Genomic DNA, 26,199 nt, shown 5'->3' on the forward strand with positions numbered 1-26,199 from the left:
GCAACGCCCCAGATGGGCACAGCATCGCCCCCTGGTGGGCATGCCGGGTGGATCCCGGTCGGGCACATGTGGGAGTCTGTCTGACTGCCCTCCCGTTTCCAACTTCAGAAAAATACAACAACAACAACAAAAAAATGACACAAACATGGAAGTACACAGTGTACTCTTCAATTCTGTAGATGACTCTCGTTCTGAGTGATGAACAGCCAAGGGGGTGTATAACCAAAAGGTCTTTTCAAGTTTTGTGAATATGCAAGAAGTGAGAGACAGGTATTTCTGTGGCAGAGTCAGGTATTGGGGAGAAAAAACTTCAAATGTACTTATAAGATAATGGAGTCTGGGCCTGACCTGTGGTGGTGCAGTGGATAAAGCGTCAACCTGGAACACTGAAGTTACTGGTTTGGAACCCCGGGCTTGTCTGCTTGTCTGGTCAAGGCACATATGGGAGTTGATGCTTCCTACTCCTCTCCTCTTTTCCTCTAAAAAAAAAAAAAAAAAAAAAAAGAATAATAATAAAAAAGATGACAGACTCTGAATGCCTATTTATGACACAGGAAAAGCCTCTTGGGAGACATGTGGCAACCCCAAAAGATAACGACCCAGTGTTCTGCTGATGTCATAGAGCCGCCACACTGGGAGATTGTGAAGAAGCACACAGAGAACAGAGAACCCTGACTTGGGTGCACACTACTGTCTTCAGAGCCGGGGGCCCTGCTAGAGGTGGGTAATAAAAATAATTAGGATAAATTTGAGACTTTCTAAATAAAAGTGTATTTATAAGGAGAATACAAGAAAGTAGATTTGCAACCAGTAAAGCTCAAGAAAAAGGGTGTGTGTGTGATATTAATTCAGTAATGTGGCCTGACCTGTCATGGCTCAGAGGATAGTGTTGACCTGGAATTCTGAGGTTGCTTATTTGAATTCCCCGGCTTACCTGGTCAAGGCACAGACAAGAAGCAACTACTATGAGTTGATGCTTCTTGCTTCTCTCCCCTCTCTCTGTCTCTCTTTCTCACTCCCCTCTTTCTCTCTCTTTCTCACTCCTATCTTAAAAAAAAATTCAGTCATGTAAGCATAGACAGGGTGAATCTACAAGACTAGAAATAGCTGTATTCCTTTAAGTGTGACCAAAGTAATTTAGGGGCAGCTGTGGGGAAAATACTTCCAACAATAGTATTTTAAATACTATTTTGTATTGCCTGACCTGTGGTGGCACAGTGGGTAAAAGTGTCGACCTGGAACACTGAGGTCACCGGTTTGAAACCCCAGGCTTGCCTGGTCAAGGCACATATGGGAGTTGGTGCTTCCTGCTCCTCCCTCTGTTCTCTTTCCTCTCTCTGTCTCTTTCTCTCTCTGTGTCTCCTCTCTCTAAAAAAATGAATAAATAAAATGTAAAAAATAACTAATTGTGAATACTATTTTGTACTTACTATTAAGTAGTAGCTTAAAGAAGATTTATGGAATGTTAGAACAGTTGTAATCAAATCCGTCTTCCCACCCCACTATTTTAGCTGAAGGAACTGGGCCCATAAATGCCTTGTCCAGGGTCAGACATCACCTTACGGCTCCAACTAAATCCAAGACTCCTGACCCCTTGCCTAATGAATGTTCTTTCCTTTAGATTATTTAATATAAAAACACTACAACAGATGATAGAAGCCCAAACTAGAGAAGCTAGATACAAGGCCAGATAAATACTGTATTGTTAAAGAAAGCCAGAATGTTGCGTGCAGTAACCCTAAAAGTTTAAGTAAGACCGACATGGTGGAGAGCAACAGTGTTTTTTCACAAAATCACTCCTTAGAGCCACTGTCAGGGGTAGGAGACTGGCCTGCATGGTCTGCTGACCTAAACCAACCTGAACTTCTAATTTGGAGCACCTGTTCCCTGGGCTCCAATGGCCCCTGCTCACTTTGCTGCTGCATTCCCTTCAAGGTTGGATGTCCAAGCCAATTCTAGCCACCCTTGGAACTCTGAGGGCAATGGAATTCTACCAACACTTGCAGGGTGGGGAGGGGAGACAGCTGCCAGTGGAAGTGGCATGGAGGATGGGAGGGCTGTGCACCCCAGAAAATTTGACTGCTACTTTTGCTGGGAGTCTGGTAACTAGGATGCTTGTTTCCTAGGAGGACTGGGAATGGGAAATATCTGAAGTATTCTAGTCCTCCCCTTGGTGCTGCAGAAGCAAGAGAAAATAGAGCAGGGGAACCTGTTGAACAAGACCGTCAAGGCTGTTCTTGCTGTTGGAGACCTCCCCCTGCTAGCAGCAGCCTGACAGCTCTTCCTTCCTAGCAGAGGAGGGCAAGAACCAGAGACCAAGCAGACAGGATGCCTCTCTGCCCAGATCTCTAAGGAAGTGCAGGGGAATGCCCTGTGAGGCAACAAGCTTGTGCTCTGTCAGTCTGTTGCTCTGGGCTGGGTGACATATGTAACTGCCTAAACAACACAATTAGGGAGAAAAGGAAGCTGCTTGAACAGATTCTGCAGCAGAGGTGTGCGGCTCGGGGCAGATGCCAAAACTTGGTCCCAGGAGGAAAAAAAATCCCAATATCCCTCGTCTTCATGCTTGCTTACTTTCCTCTGGGTCGTTTTAATAAAATGGTGGTTCTAATGCAGAGACAGATTTAACGGCAGGCGCACTGGGCACACACCCTGGGCCCCAACTTCTGAAGGACCCTGCAAAAGCCCAACTTAATACTTTTTTTCTAATGACACCAAGTTTGGGTTCATATGTGCAATTTTAACATAATAGCACATAATATTTTCTATTTATTTAAAAATATGGTTAACATGTATTTTTATTTTCCCTGTCTCTCTTTTTTTTAAAGGGCCCAATATTTTCTTCTGTGTCCGGGGCCTCAACCGACCTTAATCCGCCTCTGTGCTATTGAGAGAAAAAAGAGTGTGAGAAATAGGACAGTGAGAGAGTGGAGTGAGAGCCTGGACCTACGGGGCAGAGATAAACGCAGGTGAGTGAGAGGTGTGAGAGTGCCTTTCCTGGAGAGATCTTGGTGTCCTTCCTCCAACATGCTGCAGGATGAGGATGTGGCTGTTTCTAACTGCCTACCACCTCTCTGCACTAATAACCCATGCCTGGCAAAGGCTAGTGTCCCTGGCTTGCTGGGCCTGAGTTTTGCATTTAGCACTTTGCCTTGATGTTTTCATCTGCAAGGAATGGGATGAAACATTTAGCAAAAAGCAGACCACAGGAGATGGCTTTGTCGACACAGTTCTGTGAGTGGAGACAGCTGAGGCGCCCTGTGGCACAACCTCCTCAGGAAGGGACCAGGACTCATGAAAATTTATGCAGAAATCTGCAGGAAAAAAAGCATCTGAACTGAATTCTGACTTGGTGGTTTCCACCAACCTGTATATAAACTCGGTGTAACTCAGTGTCTAAGACATATGGTATTTATCTTTCCATTTAGGAATGAAGTTACATGACGTTTTCCCCTTTCCATCTCCCCCTTCATCTTTCAGAAAGCTGCCACATCTATTTTACTTTATGGTCTAAAAAAAAGTTGCCTTACATTTGGTATCCAAAGGGGGAATGGACAGAATTATTAAAAAGTACAGGAAAACAGTACTGCTTGCTTAGAAAATAAGATGTAAGAACTGTTAAGAATGGGAAAACACCAGCTACAATAGCAGGGAGAAGACATTTTTGCCAAATTTAGAATCCAGTTGAAAATCACAGGTTCTAAGTTTAGAACTGAATTGAAACACTTGAGCTCGCATTGCATTTGGCATTGGTTAAAAAATTTTAAGATACTAAGTAAAGGAAAAAAATACATTCTCCTAGTAGTTCTAGAAGCTGGAAATTATTTTCAAACAAATTCTTTATTGGCTGAATGGATGGGCCTACAATTAGAAAAGGAATATTGTTTTTTCTAATTAAATTTTCCTGAAAAAAATAATAACTTTAAAATTGAGAAGAAAACATTTTGCCAAAGTCTTTAGAGAGTTACAGAATTGCTGTATAACCTTTGGACCCGACCAACCAAATACACCAGGTGGTTGTAGAAAGTTTGTTTCTATACTAAATGATGTCCAGAACAAAAGTAAGGCTGTCCTACAGCTGGTGCACTTTAAATACATCAACTTTGGAAACTATCATCCTAACAAAACAAAAAACTCTCACAAGCATTATTTTTATTGTCTGATTTAGATGCTGAGATAGTTATTACAATATCATTATGACACGGATCAGAATTGCTGCTCTGGAGAGAACTCTAAAATGTTTCAGACATAAAAGATCCAAAGTAGTAAACAAGGAACTAGTATTGAGTAGATGGTGCTCCAAATGCATCCAGGGGCTTAACCAGCTTCAGACCACTAACAACTCCTCCAGTCACAGACTTAAAGATAGCTTATGCTGTCTTCCACATAACTCTTTCTCTCTTCCTCTCTCTCTCTCTCTTTCTGTCTCTAACACACACACATGCAAATACAGATAATAGACTAAGAAGAGGACCTGAATTCATATAAGTGAACAAAAGCTTATTTATTGCTTTTTGAGAGAGGGGAGGAGGAGCAGAGCATCAATTCATATTAGTTGCTTTTCATATGTGCCTTGACTGGTCTAACCTGGGGTTTTGAACTGGTGACCCCAGCGCTCCAGGTCAATGCTTTATCTACTGCACCCCCACAGGTCAGGCGGCAACTGCTTAAACATCAACACTCAGTGCCAATATTTATTCATCACAGTGAGCACTAAAAAACAAAATATGTTGGGGGGTAGGGGGGTTGTTTTGTATTGGCGTAAAGAGGGTCAAAATGTAAAGTTGTAAAAGCAAAACAAAATAAAACAAAACAAAAACACTGCATATGTAAGTGGAAAAGAATTTGTCTGGAATATATTTTTAAATTTACTTGTTATTAAATTAGCATAGTTAAGCAGTCATTATATATTTCTTCTGATAAGGACGGAGGCTAATAGCTCTAAGATGTGTGTCAAAACCAGGGTACAAACATGGTGTTCTGGAGCCGCTGAATCACATGCTTCTGCTTACATGTTCTCCAACATATTCTTCTGTCCTTTCAAAGTTGAATTTTATATTTAGTCTTTTCTACTTCCATGTCTTCAAAAGTGCTCTCATATTAATTTAAAATTCTTATTTGTAAAAAACAATCTTTTAGACCTGTTTCCTTCTTTTCTTAGGTCATTATATCTAGAAAAACGGCAGGAAACTAGAGAATCTTTATGGTAACAAAAGTATTCCCTGGACCTCCATGAGGTGGGACGGGCACTATTCTCAGACAGTGGTTAAATCCATTTTCTGTAAAGCATTTGCTTTTCTTGGACTCTGGCAAGAAAAGAAAGGCTCACAAATTTACCCCAATGCCGGGGAAAGATGGCCAGTCATGCCAGTGCCCTGAAAGGTGACATTAGGTGGCACAAATAGGAACAAGAAGAGGCTGTGCAGTTTGCTGATGTCCAGGTACCTGCTTGTCTTTGCAGAAGAGTTCTCAGGTCCTTAAGCTGTCTTCCAAGCATTTTCAATCGTTTATCCTTTAAATTATTCCACAGAAATAACACATAAGTTCAGTGTTGTCAACATTTAGGTCCCCTAAATACTTTGTGCTAATGTGCATTTGACCAAGTCTAAACCCAAGTTTCCTATCCACTGCATTATAATTTTAGGTCTTGTCTGTAATTTTAGCCCATGAGAAATATGTATCTTTTATTTATTTATTAAAATTTTAGCCTGACCTGTGGTGGTGCAGTGGATAAAGCGTCGACCCGGAAATGCTGAGGTCGCCGGTTCGAAACCCCGGGCTTGCCTGGTCAAGGCACATATGGGAGTTGATGCTTCCAGCTCCTCCCCCCTTCTCTCTCTCCTCTCTCTCCCTTTCTGTCTCTCTCTCTCTCCTCTCTAAAAATGAATAAAAAAAAAAAAATTTAAATCAATAATTTAAGAACCAACAATCAAACTTGACGATGGTAGACAAACCTTCCTGAAGAGAGATTTTCTTCTCACTGGACTGGGCAAAGATACTTTGCTGATATTGAGCAAATGTGTAGTTCTAACTTCCTATTTCCAGCTTCTTGTTAGATACTTCTACCTGAAACAGAAGAGAGACCCCAGAAATAAACCCACATATACACAGTCAAATGATTTTCAAAAAGGGTGCAAAGGCTGACCTGTAGTGGTGCAGTGGATAAAGTGTCGACCTGGAATGCTGAGGTCGCTGTTCAAAACCCTACACTTGTCTGGTCAAGGCACATATGGGAGTTGATGCTTCCTGCTCCTCCCCCCTTTCTCTCTCTCTCCTCTCTAAAATGAATAAATTTAAAAATATATATTTTAAAAAGAAAAGGGGTGGTAAAACAAGTCAGTGGGGGGAACAAATTTGTTGGAACTACCCAGCCATATGGAGGGGAAAATGAACACTGACCCTTACTTTACACAACACACAAAAACTAACTCAAAATGAATGACAGACCTAAATGCAGAACCTAAAATTATTAAATTCTTGGAGTTACACAGAGGATAAAATCTATTTGATATTGAGGGATGCAAAAAAAATGTTTTAGATAGGACATAAAAAACAAACTTTAATAAAGGAGGAAATTGATAAACCAAACTTTACCAAAATTTTAAAATTTGTTCTTAGAAAGATACTGTTAAGAAAATGAAAAGACAAGGCATACATAGTATTGGAAAATATTTGCAACACATAAATCTGATAAAAGGCTGGTATCCAGAATATATAAAGAACTATTACAGCACAATAAGAAGACAAACACTGCATTTTTTAATGGGCAAAGATTCTTTTTATTATTTATTGATTGATTTGAGAGAGAGAGGAAGGGAGGAGACAGAGACAGAGAAAGACAGACAGAGAGTGAGAAAGAGAGAGAGAGAGAGAGAGAGAGAGAGAGAAACAGTGATTTGTTGTACCATTTATTTATGCATTCGTTGGTTAATTCTTGTATGTGCCCTGATCAGGGATTGAACCTGCAACTTGGCATATCAGGATGATGCTCCAATCAACTGAACTCCTGACCAGGGTCTAGCACCATTTTTCTAAACCAGTGATCCTGTCCCTCCACTGTTGAAAGACCTTTGTGTCCACTTTCAAACTACTATGAGATCCTATGTCTAATCCTGTTCTGCAGTGTACTTTTTTCCCATTCAACTTTTGAACAACTCTGATTAATTGAAATTTCTTTTTCATTTTAATTCAATATATACCCTCTGCTGTCTCTCTCCTATTGCTCCTTGATTTGCCCTTGAGAACAACATTGAATATGACTTCTCTCTCTCACATGGCAGACAACACTTCAAATCTGAAGATAGTCACCTGGTCTCCTTTTTCCAGGCCTTTAGTCATTCCTCAGATAACATGGTGGTCCTAGCTAGTCTTTGATTGTAATCTAAGTTGGTCCGTGTTCCTCTAGAGTGATTTGACTTTGGGTGGATGGGCACACAACACAATCAACAGTTCAAATGCTATATAGAAAAACCTATGCACTCTTATTGATCAATTTCACCCCCTTAAATTTAATTTTATAAATAAAAATAAATAAATAAGGGTATTAAAACAGAAGATGGAATTATTGTCTCCTCTTCTGCTGCTCTACTTCTATATAGAACAGCTTAATATGCCATTTATCTTTTTAGCTCCAAAGCTGATGTATACTAACTTGAAGTAAATTTAAAAACTTAGTTTTTTTTTTCCCAAATAAATATTTATGACACCACTGGTTACCTGAAGAGGAGGTGGCCAAAGGAAGGCAGAGGGTGAGTGTTGAAGGTAGGAAAGAATGTTTTCCTTAGAAATTCTGCCTGTTTATTGAACATTTACTGTTCTTGATAGCAAATGCAGGTAATTTCCACACCCACATCTCCCTTCAGGTCTCCTATCAGTTACTTACCAAACTTTATAATAAGTAATTGCCATTTCAACAATCAGCCTAGACATACAACATACAATCTGACACTTCCTCTTCTATCCCTGATAGCTCTGGGCACCTGTGGTGTGCAGGCAATGTTGGCAATTGCCATAAAATACACGTATCTAGCTCTGGTCAGATAGCTTGGCTAGTTAGAGCATTGTCCTGATGTACAGAAGTTGCTGGTTCGATCCCTGGTCAGGGCACATACAGGAACAGCTCAATGCTCTTGTCTCTTGCTCTCTCTCTCCTTCCTTAATCACTAAAATCAATAGAAATAAAAATAAATAAATAATTAATTAAAATAAATAATGGCTGCCTTTAAAACACACACACACACACACACACACACACACACAAACACACACACACACATACCTAGGAAATGCATTTATGTAGAAGTACTTGGCAGTTCAGACAATGAGCAATGAATAAAGACCTTCCAAAAAACATGCAGGGGAATTGAACCAGAATGCAGTCTTCTTAATTACCTTCCTCTATCTAGCTAAAAGGTTAAGCTATCAAGAAGATTCTTGATAAAAGAGATGTGGCACTTTTGTTGCTGGATTGTCAAAAGTAAAGTACAATATACTCAACAGGCAAGTTTAAGGATTGCTTTTCCAGACAATTTTCTCAAAACTTTGAGGTGTTAAAGAGGAAAGACAATTAATTGAACAAGCTTTGGTCCTTTTTTCCCTTAATGGCCAACTTCAGGCTGATGGGTTTCTACTCCTCTACACAGGGTTTCCTTCCATCACACACTTCACCAATAACACACACGTTTTACCAATATTCTCTTCATCCCCAAGCTTCCTGTGTAATGTCTTTTACTCTTCTTAGAAGTTCAGTGCTGGCCCTGGCCGGTTGGCTCAGTGGTAGAGTGTCGGCCTGGTGTGCAGGAGTCCCAGGTTCGATTCCCGGCCAGGGCACACAGGAGAAGCACCCAGCTGCTTCTCCACTCCCCCCGCTCCGTCCTCTCTGTCTCTCTCTTCCCCTCCCGCAGCCGAAGCTCCATTGGAGCAAAGATGGCCCGGGCACTGGGGATGGCTCCTTGGCCTCTGCCTCAGGTGCTAGAATGGCTCTGGTCGCAACAGAGCAACGCCCCAGATGGGCAGAGCATCGCCCCCTAGTGGGCATGCCGGGTGGATCCCAGTCGGGTTCATGCGGGAGTCTGTCTGACTGCCTCCCCATTTCCAACTTCAGAAAAATACAAAAAAAAAAAGAAAGAAAGAAAGAAAAAGAAGTTCAGTGCTAATATTCTTGTACACAGAGCAACCATTCTTTCCCTGGGCTTCTTTCATGTCAATCCTAGTTAGAGACCTTAAGGTCTGAAGTCATCTCTTCTTTTCCCAAAATTATCCCCTAACTCTTTCCACTAGCTCTTTCCTCTTTAAATAAGACCAGGACCCTCTGACATGAAGACTTTTGTTCAGTACAGCTGCACCAGCCTACTGCTCTCTCTTTTTGCTCACAGCAGCACACCTCAAACATTTATTCAACATTTTTTCCATCCTTGAATCCACCACTTCCTCTATTTTCATAAATCTACAAAAATATGTCCTCTGAGGACTTTTGGTTGGACAAATTCAATAGTCTTCTTTCAGAGTTCATCTTCTCATATACTTTTTCTTATCATATTGGGATCCAGCAAGAGTGGGAGAGAGTGCAAAGGAGCAGTAGCTGCTGGGAGCACAGGGCAGACCACTGAGTCTGGTTTCCTCTGCAAGGTTATTGTTCACTCTGTCCCTTAGGGCTTTTCTCCCTTAAGTCTAGTTATGGAGCAGGATACAAATGCAACAGTTCTTGCCCCAAATATCACAAATCTAGAAAAGTTTCTTAGTACAGGAAATAAATTATTTGCCCTGAACACGGAGTCAGAAATCACCCCAACCCCTTCTCTCTTCCCACTAAATATTAATATAACTGAATGATAGGTGTGCTGAAGTCTGAAATGGGCCTATTGAATCTCTGATGTCCAGACTGGTAGCTTGTCAACAGGAAGTCCATCAGCAGTTTTCAAAAAATGTCACTCTCACCTCTTCTTAATCTTTGATCCAGTGCCTTTGTTTCTTCCCCATCTCTCTGTTCATGTTTGGAACTGAGTTTCCCTTGATATGGCTGTCTTTCAAGCAGCCCATAGTGTGTCCCAACACATTCTCCAAACCACACTTTAAAATCAACAATTCCCTTCTCTTGTTCTCACAGAAGCACAAAGTGTAAGAAATAGCCCTTCATGAGCTGTTCAGACTCCCTTTCCTTTAAAAACCATCATTGTTGGTCTTGAACTTCTTAAGATCTTAAAACCAAAAAGGAAGCTTAAGATGTCAACCCTTTAGCTACATCACCTTTACATAATTATGTTATAACTTTATTAAAAGAATGAAGAAAACTGCTGACTTGAGATGTGCTAGTAAGCCAGGACGAGCAGAACAGGGAATCTGCGACAGAGAGTTAAACAGCCAAGCAGGTTACAGCCATCTAGTAAATCACAGAACCCTATCTTCTGTAACCAAGGACACTTAAGAGGAAATGGTTTTATACTTCTCCCCAACCAGAGAGTAAATAGTTTAAACACCCTGCTCAGGGAGCCAGAGAGCAGAAATCCAATTAGTGCCATTTGTGCCAGCCACACCCAAGGATAGATGAAACTAAGGGAATAAATCTCATTTTGGATTATCAGCATAAAGCTGATGAATATTCTATTGAGATCCTCCCCTGAGACCATCCCTAAACTCCTAGCCTTTAAAACCCTCGAGACAAAGGACCCAGGGGTGCTCTATCTCCCGGGAAGATGCTCTTTCCTTTCTTCTCTCTCAGGTGTGCATCTCCTAAACTCTAAGGGTCCCCATGAAACATGCAATCAGGGGAGCCAGAGGCAGCTTGTCCAGGCTAATGCTTTGAACCTGTTTCTAGGACGCTTGTCTCTGACTTCCTAGGGAGCCAAAGCAGCCCCACCCAGGCTCTCCTGCTGCTTCTTCTATCCTAGGCCCTTTGTTGTTCATGGTCCCCAGCTTTAATAAACATACTCTCAGGATCACCTAGACTTGTTTTGTGAAATCTTTTGTGCATGAAGAACCCACACATTACAGGCCGGCCCAAGGCAGACCCACTCTGGGCCCAGTTCCTTTCTGGTAACAACTTTATTTAAACAAAATTAAACTCTGTCCCAAACCACTGGGGATTAATGTGAATCTAAAGTTGGCCTACCAATTATTCAAGAGTCACTTTAGTATCTCTTACCTAGAGAAGTGAGTGTGATATTGAAATAAAGGAATTTGATTGTTTGAAGGGCCACAGGTTAAACATGAAAGTCACAATCAATACAAGAGCTAGGAGCTTTAGTCAAATTACATGTATTTAAGGTAAATATATATGAAAACTATGGATGTGAACATATCTATGGACATCTTCATGCATCTAAATGATTTGGAACAAGAGTTATTAACTTGAGGTTTGGGATCGTCTGCAAAAGTGTACGTTTTTCTAGTGCAAAGATTAATCACTTTCATCAGATCCTTAAGAGATTTTTGGCCACAAGTTTTAAGAACCACTGTTTTAGAGGAAATGTGAGATTTAAATCAAGATATTATTATTTTATATATTTATAAATGCATTAAGTAAAAATTACAAGTAACTTCCATTTCACCAAACAGCAAGATAATAATGTCCAGTATTGTAAATAATCATAACATGATTAGTAAGCATGTTTAAACACTAATATAGACAATACTATTCCAGTATTTTAGATACCTATCAATAAGTATTTACATTATAACCAAACAAGCTTATTAGGGGAGGGGAAGTTCAAACAAAGATTTTAATCTAGGTTGAAAACTACCAATAAAGTTACTTTTACTACTTTTGAAAAATAACTTTAGGTAATTTTAAAGCAATACCAAATACAAATAGAATTGCCATTTAACATAGTTCCTCAGAGCATCTCATTTTCTCATATTAGATAAAAAAATAAATTATTACATATACTTTATAACAGACTGAATAAAAGATATACTATGGAAACTCCTCTTGTAGCCAAATTATGCAGCCAAAAATCAGGTTCAGACCTGAACTTTTTAAGCTAGAACCCATTCAGAGGATTCCAAGAATAGTTCTTAAATTGCTGAAAAGCATCACTTACATAAATTGATTTTGGAAATGGATTTTAAAAACTAGCAAGCTTGAGAGTGCCATACACAAACCTACCAAGTTATTGTGCACAGTCATGCAAATTTACTTCTCCATTGATTTGACAAATATTTATTAAACCTGTGTGATATGCAGGCATTGAACTAGGTGCCAGAGATACAGCAGTAACTGACCAAAAAATGTAATAATACATGTATTTTTGCTCACTATAAAGCGTTTCGGTACTGAAGTGCATAGAAAAAAAATCAAAGTTCTCTTCAAGAAGGTCTGCCACATCTTAGTTCTCTCCTTATAAAAACTATTGTTAACAGTTTAGTGTATTTCCTTACAGACTTCTGTTTATGTACGTAGAATACCTTATAGTATAATGTTTTAAACACAGCATTATTGAGATATAATGAGCATGCTGTGTGTGTGTGTGTGTGTACTATAATATTGATTTGTGTAAAGGGTACAAGTGAATAATTTTTAGTATATTTTCAGGTTTGTGTAACCATAATCATAAAGTAGGTAAGTAGATTTTTAAATTATAAATATATATAATGTTAAAATCTACTTACACTGATTATGGTGATATATATACGTAAAGCTTTCACTTCTGGTTATCACTAACCCTTGAAGGTATTCTGTCAGTGCCAGCACGAACAGATTTGTGGTTACTTTTTTCTACAGAGGGGAATGTGGCATTGCTCAATCTCCCTTGTCAGGTTCCTTCGAAAAAGGATGCTGAAAGATAGCCATTCAATAGGACTGATTATGATAACCCTGTGATTTTAAAAGACAAAGAGAAGTTAGTTGATTTACAAAAAGTCTTACGAGTCCACAAATGAGCTGGGGAAAAAAAAGTATAGATAGTTTTTTTATTAAAAAAAATTTTTTTTTCTATTTATTCATTTTAGAGAGGAGAGGGAGAGACAGAGAGAGAGAGATAGAGAGAGGAGAGACAGAGAGAGAGAAGGGGGGGAGGAGCTGGAAGCATCAACTCCCATATGTGCCTTGACCAGGCAAGCCCAGGGTTTTGAACCGGTGACCTCAGCATTTCCAGGTCGACGCTTTATCCACTGCGCCACCACAGGTCAGGCCTTAGGTAGTGTTTTAAAACATACAAAATCTGGGACATATTGAGTCTCTCCAAATAATAACATTAATAGCTAAACATTATCTAATCTTTTACTACATGCAAGGCACTATATAACTTTTGAGTCTTCACAATTTCATGAAGAATTTATGTTTATCATACCCATTTTATAGATGTGAGAATGAAGGCACAAGAGGTCTACCACATTAATAAGCTAGAAAGAGGCAGACTGGAGTAGTTTAGGATAAGGGTAAAGGAGGTAAGTTGGTGAGCACTCTCACTCATGCACTCATTCAATCAAATACTTACTGTATGTTGTTCTCTCTCTCTCTTTCAGAATGTGCCTCTACTATGAGAAAAGTAACATTTCTGTTGCCAGCCTAAGTTGTCTTTATTTGGGGCCGCCACCATTCTGCAGGGTAACTGATGCTGCTAGACTTTCTCTGCGGAACCTCCCAGGTACTGAGCCCACGCCCTGTAAAGGTGAAGAATGGATAAATCGGTATGATTCTGAGACCTCAGGGACAGCTTCCAGGAAGGAAACCTTGAGATATACATGGAGAGAGAGGTGGAGTCAATCTCTAGTAACCTTACATGCCTTTAAGAAGGGTTTTTATCCTAAAGGAAATGCAGAGCCATTAAGAAGGAGGAATGGAGCGCCTGGAAAGGACATTTAGGAAGCTGAGTGTGAGTTGCTCCGCCCCAAACATCTGCAGTTCTTGCTAGTGGTTCCTTATCTTTGGATTTATGAAGTTAGTTGTTTTCAAGTTTCTCAATCACAGTGTGGTCTAAACCGAAAACAGTCTTTTATATCTGAAATTCATTTTTGCATGCTTGATATTGTTAAGCATCCTTTCAGTGCTAAAGAAGCTCTAGACGCTGCTTTGTCAAATTTCAGACCTATGGAAAACCTGGACTAAAAAAAAAAGGATTATTTAATTTGGAGATACCCAAGGGGAGAGTTTTAGGACATGAATGATAACCAGCAACTTGCTGTCACAGCGAGGTCACAGCTGCGGTAAAAGGAGAGCTTGGGCCAAGAGAAGGTTCCAGTTAGGTGTGGAGGGCAACCGCCTTACAAGGGCTACCCTCTCACATTCCTACCAGGCGGAAGAAAGGTGCCCCTGCTGCAAGCATGCTCCACCACGAAGGAAGCTGTAGGGTAATTCTGCTGAAAGCCAGGGAGGGAAGGTACCAGCTACCTCCGTCGAAGACTGGAGTTGGCTATGGGACAGAAGGAATGAGTCAAACTAGAAATGTTCTCCCAGAACAGTTCCTGCACAGTTTTTTTTTTACATTAGTAAATAGCATATGTTTATTTATATTCATTGGAGAAAATTGAAGTATTATTGTAAATTTACAGTATTTTCAAATTCCTACTATTTTATTTTTCACGTTATGAAAAATTGCAAACATGCAAAGGCAGACAGAGCGTGTCATGAAACCCTGTGTCCTCACCGTCCAGCTTCACGTTATCAGCGCAGGCTAATCTTGTTCTCATTCACACTCCTGCTTCCCGGACCGGTGCGCAGCTCTCACTGCGCCTGTAATCACCTCCGGGAGCACCAGCGTTTCTCAGTCGTGCTTGCCATTTCAATCCCACTTCTCCTCACTCAGTTCCATCCTCTCTAGGAAGTAATCTGAAGACAAGGAGGCAGATTGGAGGAGACAAGGTGGCTGTCTCCATTGACAAACCAAGCTGGCTGAACAGAAGAGAGGGAAGCCATGGAAATCGGGAAAAGACAGGAAGAGGACCCGAGCTGCACTCAGCTCCTTCTCCACGGGAGCGTGTGGGACCTCCCACAGGCAGCTGTGGGGCCTTAGAATGGGAGGAGTTCCAGGCCTAGCACGGCAGAGAGGAGAAAGGGGCAGGCCCTTGGGCGGAAACACTTAAGCTGTGCTGCCGACTCTGACTCTCACGCTGGCTCCCAGACCGAAGACCACATTCTGCTGGGCTGGGAGTAACTGAAGGAGAGGCAGCACTGGCTGAGCAGAAGCCACATTCCCAGAACCATCCGCGTGTGGTGCTAACGGTATACTGTACTATTATTTGATTGACCGGAACCTGAGTTGATTTACTCCAACCTGGTAAGCCAATATCTAGAGCCAAGTGACCCGTCTGCCTCCGCTGTTTAATTTCCGAAACATGGTAGCTGCTTTCACAGTGGACACACCTATGCGTCCAGTCATCAATTCATAAAAGCCAGGACATGCAATGGGTTGACTGGACGGGCACAGAGCCATTGCTTCCATATTACATTGTATTAAAAGTTGAAAATTAAGCGGGAATATGTTCCTTACTCTTTCAGGTCAGATCCTAATCCATGAAATTGGCAATAGTAACATTATTGAAAAAATAAAGATTAATCTAAGAAAGTTGTTTTTAAGCCATAACCTTATGCTGCTAAAAATGACAAAAACAAAACAAAACAAAAAAACCCAGACCTTAAAAAAAACCCTCTTTGTCACCTATTTCATGCTTTTACTCAAACAGTGTTCCTAAATTTGGCACCCTCCAACTCTGCTTTGAATATTTTTCTAAAGGTATCTTTGCTCCCCCCCCCTTTCATTTTTACAATCAGGGGATTTCCTGATTATAACTTAAATTTTTCTCTCAAATTTTTCTAAATTTCCTCTCCTGTCACTTTTCAATGGTCAGAATATCTGAAAAAACTTTTGCCTATTAATTTAGAAGGCAAGTCGCACAACAACACACAATAGTCCTGCCTTGGTTCCTATCAGGCACGCTTTTCACTTTAAAATGCATTCATAAAGTAGTCTAAAATCTTCCATTTCTACTCAAAGCATTGCTATTAAGACCTACTTCTAGCTCTGGTCAAGTAGATTAGTTGGCTAGAGCGTCATCCTGATACGCCAAGGTTGTATGTTTGATCCCCAGTCAGGGCATGTACAAAAACCAACCAATGAATGCATAAATAAGTGGGACAACAAATCAAGGTTTCATTTTCTCTCTCTTCCTGTCTCTAAAATCACTAAGTAAATAAAATAATAAAAATATTTTTTAAGAAGACCTATTTAAAAAAAAAAAGACCTATTTCTATTTGGCTCTTGATCTCTGCCTGGGGAAGGGAGGCATGATAATGAGATAATGGAGGAATATTAGTACAAAAAAATTTTTTTTGAGAGTTGAGAAGCATCAACTCATAGTTGTGTCTCTTTAGCTGTTCACTGATTGCTCCTCATACATGCCTTGATGGGGAGGGGTGGATTCTAGCTGAGCCGGTGACCCCTTGCTCAAGCCAGCAACTTTGGGCTTCAAGCCGGTGACCTTTGGGCTCAAGCCAGTGACCATGGGGTCATGTCTATGATCCCATGCTCAAGCCGGCAACACCCCACTCAAGCTGGTGAGCAAGTCCTCAAGCCGGCGACCTCATGGTATCGAACCTGGGTCCTCAGTGTCCCAGAATGACGCTCTATCCACTGTGCTACCACTGGTCAGGCCAAAATTTTGGTCTTTTTGAGGAATTTGCTAAGCTGTTTTGTCAGAGAAGATGTTGATACTATAGTGATGAGATACCAGTAATATTTTCAGTTTATATAGTGCTTTGCTGTTTTTCAGATCTGTTCACATTCATTTGATCTAAGGTAATCCATTGATGCAGACATTATCTTCATTTCCTACAGAAAAGAGAAAAGCTTGGGGTTCTTAAATGTCTTACCCAGGGTCTCCCCAGGTCATGTAACCCACTTGAGGTCTTAACTCTCACCAACAGATACTCATTTCCAAATCTGTATCAGATCCCAGACCTCTGTGCTGCAAAAGTCTAAATTCTCTGTAAAAATTACCTCCTGGTCAATTTCACCTGGGTGTCCCATGGACAGGTGGGGATCTGAAGGACAGTCAGCACCAGGTGCTCTTCTTCTGTGTTCCCCGTCACAGGCAATGGCACTATGAGCCACTCGGTAACCCTAGCCAGGAATGTGGGACCCTGGTGCCAGTGCACAGATGGACAATAAAAGGACCCTTGAAGAAGTTTGCTGCAAGGATGATTTAATAAGCAAGTGAGAGAGTGAGTGTGGGCAGGTCATCCTCAATGCTTTCCCCACCCTCAATTGGAAGATTAATTGGTCATGAAGTCCTGCTGTTTAAACATCACAAATCTCTCACAAATCCTTCCCCCTATAATCCCCACCTTGCCTCCTTTGCTGGACTGTGTCAAGACCAAAATGAGATTAATACACATAAAAGTGTTTTGCAAAGAATAAACCTCTGGGGGAGAAAGGACAAATGCCTCTGAACTCTGTGACTAAACATACCGGCCCCAGTTTGTCTATTGCCTATATCACGGCCTTCAAGCTAAGAGGTGTTTGTCCCCCTGACCTTGTTTTTTCCTCTGCGATGGCTTCCAGAGGCCCAGTGCCCTGTGTATGCAAATGCCACCCATGCGTGGGCCAACTGGCAGCTCACATAGACCCTTCATGCCACTTGCTGCTGGTCACTCCTCACAGGGACACCTGGCTCCTGAGAAGGCATTCAGGGCCTTGGGGAAGGGGTAGTTTACAGATTTCACAGCCACAGCATCTGACAACCTTAGCATACAGTAAGTGCTTAATAAATGTTTCCTGGTTGAGACGTTAGTCAATTCTCCTCCTCATTAGCCTGAGTTTCTCTCAAAACTCTATTCTATATATTCTGCTTATGTTAGGGTCATTTATTCCTAAGAACTCTGACAAAGGAAAACGTTTGGATGAGATTGTAGGCCGGAATTTCCAAGAAGCTGCTCATTCCATTAAATGTACTGAATAAACCAGGGTAGGCGTGGCAGGCTCTGACAGACCGGAATAGTCAAGTTGTACAGATACATAGTGCTCATAGACATACACCTAAAACAATGCATAATATTAATTAAGATACCTAAAGCACTGCCAATAACAATCACAGAACTAAATAAAAAGAATATATCACTGTGTTCCTCACCTTTATCTGCCATAGTCCATCAGTCACCAGATCTTGTTGCTTCTCTCTTTGAAACGACTGTTCAACATGGTGTTTCCCTTCTATACTGTGTCACCATTTCAGTCCTGGCCTTGCATAGGCCATCTACCTCCACTGCCATTAACTAGACTTCTGGCCTCCAGTCGATCCTTACTCCAATGCCACTTACCCTCAGTTTCAGATTAGCTTCCCCTAAACATGGATTTCACCGAGCCATCCCGCTGCCCCAAACCCATGCCTCCAGGGCCTCCCTAGGATTCACAAGGACAAGACACACCACTAGAATTCACATCCTTAGCCCAATTTGCAAGAACTTTTAAGCTAGCTTGCCCTCTTGTCCAACCTCTCTGACTCTTCTTCATAGCAGTGACGGTGGGCTGCCCCTAACACCTACAAAGTTGTCATCCACAATGTACATGGCTAGGCTCTCCACATGGATGTCACCGGCATGCGTGAATCGAGAACAGGCTTGCTCTGTAGATGAGTGACTGAGGATACGGTGGTGACCCAAAGCTCCAACCAAAACCTGGGAGCAATATCAAGGAAGTAGGATTAAAAAATGATTGTAGCAGATGGGGGTCAATGCGGCTGCAGATGCCTCGTCCAGGCTGGGGCCACCACCATCATGCCAGGACAGTGGGAATGCCTACTCTGGAGGATATGAGTCCAGGAGGTGACAACCAGTTCTGTTGTGCTTAAAGCTGCAGCCCATCACTGTGGAGCTCAGTGACTGTCACTGTGGAGCTCAGTGAGATAAATCCAACAAGGAGCTCAGCCTGTGCTACTGGGAAGGGAACAGCAGCAGTAGAGGAAGGCAAGCTTGTCAACGAGTGCACTCTGGACTTCTTCAGGCAGATGGAACGTCACTGTGCCAAGCCTCTCTCAGAACACTGGAATTGCATCGATTATTCTGGCCCACAGCTACTTTGTTGCTGGCGCAAATGATGGGCAAAGTTTTAGGAGAGTGTGCTGGACCAGCTGAGCTGGGTATGACCTGACCTGGGAAAGTTGTCCAAGGTCACCAAAGTGAAAACAGACCTTTATCAGACAATACTTATCACTCAAGATCAAGACCAGAGCCCAGCTCTGAGGTAGTGGAGCTCCGAAGCCTGCCAAACATGGTGATTGCCTTTTTTTCTGGACCCTGTAAAGATGGGTCCATGGTCTACACTTAGTCACACGCCCAGAAAAGGATGGATGAAAACTCACATGCAGTTCTGAGATCACAAACAAGAACAAAAAAGCTAATTTATATGACTTGTCAGTATACCATTTCCTGGCCATTAAAATACATAAAGGAAAAAAAGTGATTGTAATTTGGCAAGTAGGAGCAAACAAGGAAGTTGGTTCAGAGAAAAATTATGACTAGAAGTGCTGGCAAAGGAAACCTAAGGAGCAAGAAGCAGTGGACAACAGCCATCTGTTAAGTCAACCAGAATGTCTGTTGACAGGGAAAGTGATAGCCAGACTGACACTAGCAAACATTATAGACACCTAGCAATTCCCTTCACTAGGTCATGATCCCAGAGCAGTCTGCTAGCAGCTCAGTTTTCCATGAAATTGGCCCTGGTCAACCAAGCTGGCTGCCATTGTAGTTTCCCCTGAAAATCATTGTCCGCATGTGTGGCTCAGTCTTGGTGAAGTTGTTTAAAGAGAGATTACTGTGGAGAAACAAAGCCACTTCCACTCCAACAATAACAATGAAGATATATTAAATTCCTAAGCTTGAGAAAGAGCTTCAAGACTACGCTGAAGTGACTTCATAGTGGACAGAGTGCTCACCTTGTGGGCATAGTTACTACATCACTCTATGCTGTGTGCACTACTGTGAAACCAAATGGCAACACTCTCTTCATCTGGAGTCCATTTTCTCCCCAGCCACCTTTTGTGCTCTCTAGTCATTTTTCACCTGCTCTAGAAAATTTCTTTCACTATCCCTCCTGGCTTTCCTACTATCTCCCTAGAATTCTCCGCTTTAGGAAGTCACCCCACACAAATACTCTTTCCGGCTGGGCATGTGTCCATTGTAACATTGCAATACCTGCAGGTGGGTTTGGATGTGTCCACAGTGTAATACAGATAACTCAAACTTGATCTGGGCAACACTCAATTTACTTTTCCCTCCTTATGTTAGTCAATGTTGCCATCATCCAAATAACAAGCTAACCCAAACCCAGAGTGATCCTAAATCCTTTCTTGTTCATGCCATCTCTCTAACCAGTGTCAGACCTCACCTCTCCATGGTCCATCCACATTCACTTGTTTTGCCTCTCACCACAGGCCCTCGATATCACTCATGTAGACTGTGATGGTAGTCTTCTAATTGGTTTTCCTACTGTATTACTGTTCTTCTCAAATACATCCTCCGTGGAAATGCTCAAGTGACTTTTTGGGGGTATAACTCTGTTCATGGTATTCTACTGCTTAAAACCTCAGTGGATTCCCTACCTATGGGATAAATCCCAACAGGCCATTATGTTGTGCGAGTCCACTGATTATTGGATTCCTGGCTTCTTTTTCAGCCTCATCTCTTCTCTCTCCCCTTCACCTAGGGTACACTAGCCTTTTCGTAACCAGGTCACATGGCTTCATTCTTCCTTGCCTTTGCCCACATCTGGAATTTCTTCTCATCCATCCCAACCCTCCACATTCTCCTGGAGAATTATTCATTCTTCAGATCTAGCTCATGTCACCTCCTCCAGGAAGCCCTCAGTGACCCACTGAGGCAGAGTTGATCATCCTGTTTTGTGAGGCCATTATACTATTATTAAACTCTACATACTCCAGGCACGTAGTTTGTTTCCTGGACCCTCTCTCTCATTGTGACTTCCCAGGAGTAGGAATTGGATCTTACTTTTGTATTAACAGCACCTAGAGAAGTGTCTGGCTCGGGGTAATGGCTTAACAACGGATTGTTACATTGAATAGTAATAAGGAACCCATGGCTTGGCATTGCTCCTGGTTCTGCCACTTGCCAGCTCTCACTGCTCTGAACTTCTTTTTCCTCAAATGCAAAATGGGAATGATAGTAGGATTTTTGTAAAGACCAAATGAGATAATACATGTAAGCAGCATAGTACCTGTGGCTTATATATAACTCAGTAAATGCTAGTCATTGCTATTATTCCTCAGGACTCAGCACAATTAAAAAAAAACAACTGTAATTTTATATGTAACTAATGTCACCCTATAAACTATCAATACTTAAGTACTTTCTGTAGTAGTCATTTTAAAATTTATATTCTGTTTATATTTGTCTATCTCCTGAATAATTCTTAAAGTTTGGAGAACTGGGATTCACCTGATACTTTGCAACAGGCAGAATTCTAAGGTGACTCCACATGACCTTCAGCCTTGCAGCCTCTCCTCCCCATCTGAATGTGGTGCAGTCTGAATGTGAGACTACTCCAGTGATTATGTTAGACGCCACAGTTGACTTCAAGAAAGGGAAATTACCTAGGTGGGCCTGACCTAATCTCAATGAATCATTAAAAGTAGAGTTTTCTCTGGCTCGAGGCAGAAGTCAGAGACTGAAAGCGCATGAAAGAATGGACATACCCTTGCTGGCTTGAAGGTGGAAGGGGCTGTGTGGAAAGGTCCTGAAAGCAGTCTCTGGGACCAGAAAGCAATGCCCTACTGACAATAGGCAAGAACATGGGAACCTCAGTTAAATGGTCACCAGTAACTGGGTTCTGCCGATTACATGAATGCTTGAAAGTGTTAATTTTCCCAGTGCCCTCAGACAAGAGCTCAGTTTGGCCAACACCTGGATTTCAGCTTCCTGACACCTTGAGTAGAGCCCTGGCTATGCCTAGCTGGATTTTGAACCTGCAGAAGTGTGAGCTGGTATGTGGGTGATGTTTGACTATTTGTGATGATTTTTGTTATGCAGCTATAGAAAATCAATACTTTTTAATGCCTCAAATATCGAGCAAAACATTATTTAACATTATACTCAATAAATTTTCATTGAGGAAACATTAACAATTTAAATAACTTTACCACCAATGAGGTCAAAATGTCAACTGGCCTTCTTTTTTATCAAGATAAAAACAAAAATTTTAACAAAGATTTTAATTTGAACACTATTCGTCATGCTCACATTATACAGTTATTAAGTTGCTAAAAACACATTATATTCCAGAAGCAATGTTTTTGTAAAACATGGAAAGAATTCCTTAAAGCAGAGATGCACTTAGACATAGATTTCATATATCCAGGGGTTATATTTTAGTTTTAGGACATTAAAAATCCTAATTTTTAATAAATTAGGATTTAATTTTTAATAAATAAAATATTATTTTATTTATAAAATAAAATAAAATAAGATATTTTATTTTACCTTTTTAATTTATTGTGCTGGCATAGTTTCAAGTGTCCCACTCAATATAACACCCTCAACTCCCAATCTGCAGGATATTTTACAAACTAAGGTAATCATCAAACAAATTGACAGGCAAAATTTCTTTGCATAAATTACCATTACAAGAAAGATTCTGTATAGCAATATTTCCAAGTCAGTGCAGAAGGTCCTTAGAAACAATGCTTTATTGATTTGTTTCCAAAAATTTTTTTATTAGAAAACTATGGCCAATGCTGTGTGTGATATAACCCCCTATAGAGCCACAGTGCATATTACCTACTAAAGACTCAAAACAGTCATGAAGTGAATCTATGGATTTAATTATTTTCACACAGCATTTCCCATATGTATTTGACCCTGAGCCTTTGCCCTGAGGAACAAGTTGATATCCTACAGGAATTCGTTTGGGAAAGGCTGACCTGAACAAACTCCTCACTTCCCCAGAACGAGAATCAAATTGTCATATTAGTAGGTAAAGAAACGTTTCAGAAATTGAATTAAAGATATTCAAGAGCCAGAAAAGTGTTCTGTCTTCTATTGGCTATAGCAACTTTTCATCATTTTTTTTCTGGAGTCAATAAATTAGAAAATTGATATTTAACAACTATATTAAACAGATACCTATATGGCAAAATGAATATCCCTAGGAAATTCTAGAACAGTTTTAGTGATATCACATCTCTATTTGTACATTACTGATGTGGATATGTTTCCAAATAGGTGAAACAAAATGCTTTCTGTCATCTATACCTTAAAATTTAGAGCAGAAAACACTTCAGACTGACAGACTTTTTAAAACATATTTCTAGTCAATGTTTTTTAAAATTTCATTTATTTATTGATTGATTTTAAAGAGAAGGAGGGAGGAAGAGAGAGAGGGGTAGAGAGAGAGAGAGAGAGACATTGATTTGTTGTTACTTCTATTTATGCTTTCAATTCTTGTGTGTGCCCTGACGGGATCAAATCCACAACCTTAGCATATTGGGAAGACGCACTAACCAACTAATCTACTAGGCCAAGGAAATTTCAAGTCAACGTTAATTGCTAAGGAGGACAGCAGGAGAACAAGATCAGGGTTTCAGATTAAGATTTTTGTGCTTTTAAATAGTATAAATGCTACAAGAAATTTCATGTATGAAATATGAAAGTCAATACTTTTAATTGAATTTGAAATAGACCAGCAATATACTTCCAAAAAGGAGGAACAGCCTAGGATCCTATCCAAATTTTTGTTCTAGTTCAGAGATTTTCAAATGTTAGTAGGTGACTTGGAGTGGTGAACACACAATACAGTGTACGGATGATGTGTTATGGAATTGTGTACCTGAGACCTTAACCAGTGTCACCCCAATAAATACAATAAAATGGGAGGAAAAAATGTTAGCAGACTTCATAAAGCACAAATTGCAGGACCTCAGCCCCAGGGTCTCTAACCCAGAGGTCTGTCTGGGCCCCAACAATCTGCATTTCTGACAGGTTCCCAGGTGATGCCGCTGATCCAGGAAGCCTACTCTGAGAATCTAGTTCTTGGAAAATGTTCATTGGTGGTTTCAATGTGCGCCAATCTCTGTGGTCCTTTTTGGCTTTATAACTGTTTTTGGCATTTTGTTATAGGATACCCTTGTTCTGGCTCTACGTCTCAAACCCCATGTCGTTCTCTCTACGGGTATTGCCACACACTAAAGCAAAACCAGAATGCTTGAAGAATAAAGTTGGAAGACAGAAACTTAGTTTACAGTCAATCAGCAGAATTTATAGGAGGAGAAATCTGGAATGTGTAAGTACAGATTCTCACTTATCTTCGTTCCAAACTCTTTCCAGGGACTGGAAAGTGCGGGGTGACCGAGTTGACTTTCGTGTAATTAGAGAATGCCCAGAAGTCTGCAACTACCATATTACTACATCCATCTTCCTTTCCCCATTTCCCTCTGCATTTGTTTAATTGTTTGTAATTTTAAGACCCAATTTAGAATCAGCCATAAAGGTGTGTTAGCAGAGCAGTCAAAAGCAGGGTCTTCTGGAGCCAGACGAATTCAAGTCCCTGCTGAGGAATGCTGGGAGAGTTCTTTAATATTTTTAACCTCAGTTCCTTTCCTATAAAACAGGAAATGGTACCTTCTACACCCCACTCTTGTTAGGTGCCAATGAGAACATGTACAAAAAGCAGTCAGCACTATGTCTGGAACAGAGTAAGGGGTCAATAAAGAGGACATAACTCTGACAAAATCTCCAGGCAAGTTCTAAAACAAGTGTAAATTCATTTCGGTGCTCAAGAAGCAAGAATTATACTACTACATATGTTTTCAGTGAAACTGCTAGACATGTCATATTAGCTGAGATGGCGCTCATGGTCTACCTTTAATAAGTACCAAATATTACCAGATGGAAGACCTCTGCTTCTAAGATGCACAGAAGAAAATGCTGCCAATTGAACTACAAGATGTTTTCTTATAACTTAGTTTTTAATTTATACATTTTAAAAGTTGCTCTTTTACACTTAGATTTTTACAACATTTCTTACATTTTGCATACATAAAAAGTGAAATATAGGCAAAATACACTGGTTTAAAATATTCTTAAGTTGTCTTTGCATTCAGAGTCCCAGACTGCTGAATCCATTGTTGGACCCAGAGTCTGTGTCACTGCTGACTCACTCAGTGTCATCCTTTGTCCCATCAAGGGTACTGGTGATGCAGCCTTTTTAAAGAGAATCCACAAGTACCAGAGGCTCTGGGGGGCTGGGCTCTTTGCTGTCTATTTTTGATTCTTCTTTGAGATGACAGACCACATATGAAGACCTATCCTTTCTCCACTTCCTTTTCCATAAACATTGGTTACTACGGGTTAAAAGAGTGCTTCACTCTTCCTCCTGGGATTTTATTGTAAGGAACTGACACCATTTTTTAGGTTTAAACACTGGTGCTGTTGATATTTATGAATATGCAGGCAATGACAAGTGTGGTCTGGTCCAGCTGACAGACTGTGGGACATCCTGAGATCTCAGATGTTGGTAATAAGTCAACCAAGTCCTGAGTTGATCCTTACTGGAATTAAGCTGGGTTTGATCATTTGTAGAAAACACATCGTTATTATTAATGGCCTCTGCATTGCACTACTTGTTTTCCACAACATAATAAAAACAGTAATGTGACAGCTTGAGATAAAATTCACATACCATACAATTTATGGTATAAAATTCTATAGTTTTTAGTATATTCACAGAGAATACCAATATATCAACTTCAGAATTTCATCACCCTAAAATAACTCCTGGACCCACTAGTATCCAGTACCCACTACTCCTCCCAACTCCTAACCCTTCCAACAATTTTCTTTTCATCTCTATGGATTTGCCTATTCTGGATATTTTATATAAATGAAATCACAAATTGTAGCCTTCTTTGGCTGGCTTCTTTCACTTACCACAATGCTTTCAAGGTTCATTCATGTTGTAGCATACATCACCTCTTGTCAACATTTGTTATTCTATCTTTTATGTTTTATTTTATTTTATTTTTTTAGCTAGAGAAAAACAGAAAGGAAAAAAGGAGAAGGTAGGAGAGAGATGAGAAGGATCAACTCATAGTTGCTTTATTTTAGTTGTGCACTGATGATTTCTCATACATGCCTTGACAGAGGGGAAGAGGAGGAGATGCTCAAGCCCAGTCAGTGACCCCTTGCTTGAGCCAGTGACCTTGGGCTTCAAGCCAGTTAACTATGGGATCATGTTGATGATCCTGCAATCAAGCCAGTGG

The 26,199-nt window shown here is 40.7% G+C and overlaps 1 long non-coding RNA gene and 1 pseudogene across 2 annotated transcripts in view; one reads left to right on the forward strand and one right to left on the reverse strand.

Moving 5' to 3' along the window:
• LOC136395112 (uncharacterized) overlaps positions 1 to 26,199 on the reverse strand; it is a 123,078-nt gene that overhangs the window by 16,938 nt on the left and 79,941 nt on the right. Inside the window, exons 2-4 of one of the 2 annotated variants that reach the window (XR_010749270.1) lie at positions 13,434 to 13,599; positions 5,955 to 6,066; positions 5,446 to 5,512 (exon numbers count right to left, since the gene is read on the reverse strand). This is a non-coding gene — a long non-coding RNA (uncharacterized lncRNA). Of the gene's footprint in view, positions 1 to 5,337; positions 5,513 to 5,954; positions 6,067 to 13,433; positions 13,600 to 26,199 lie in introns of both variants that reach the window. The other variant, XR_010749269.1, reaches the window with a different exon arrangement.
• LOC136393928 (NADH dehydrogenase [ubiquinone] 1 alpha subcomplex subunit 8 pseudogene) lies at positions 18,746 to 19,231 on the forward strand (annotated as a pseudogene).

The sequence above is a fragment of the Saccopteryx leptura genome, chromosome 2 (genome assembly GCF_036850995.1).
Source record: "Saccopteryx leptura isolate mSacLep1 chromosome 2, mSacLep1_pri_phased_curated, whole genome shotgun sequence".
Taxonomy (NCBI): Eukaryota; Metazoa; Chordata; class Mammalia; order Chiroptera; family Emballonuridae; genus Saccopteryx; species Saccopteryx leptura.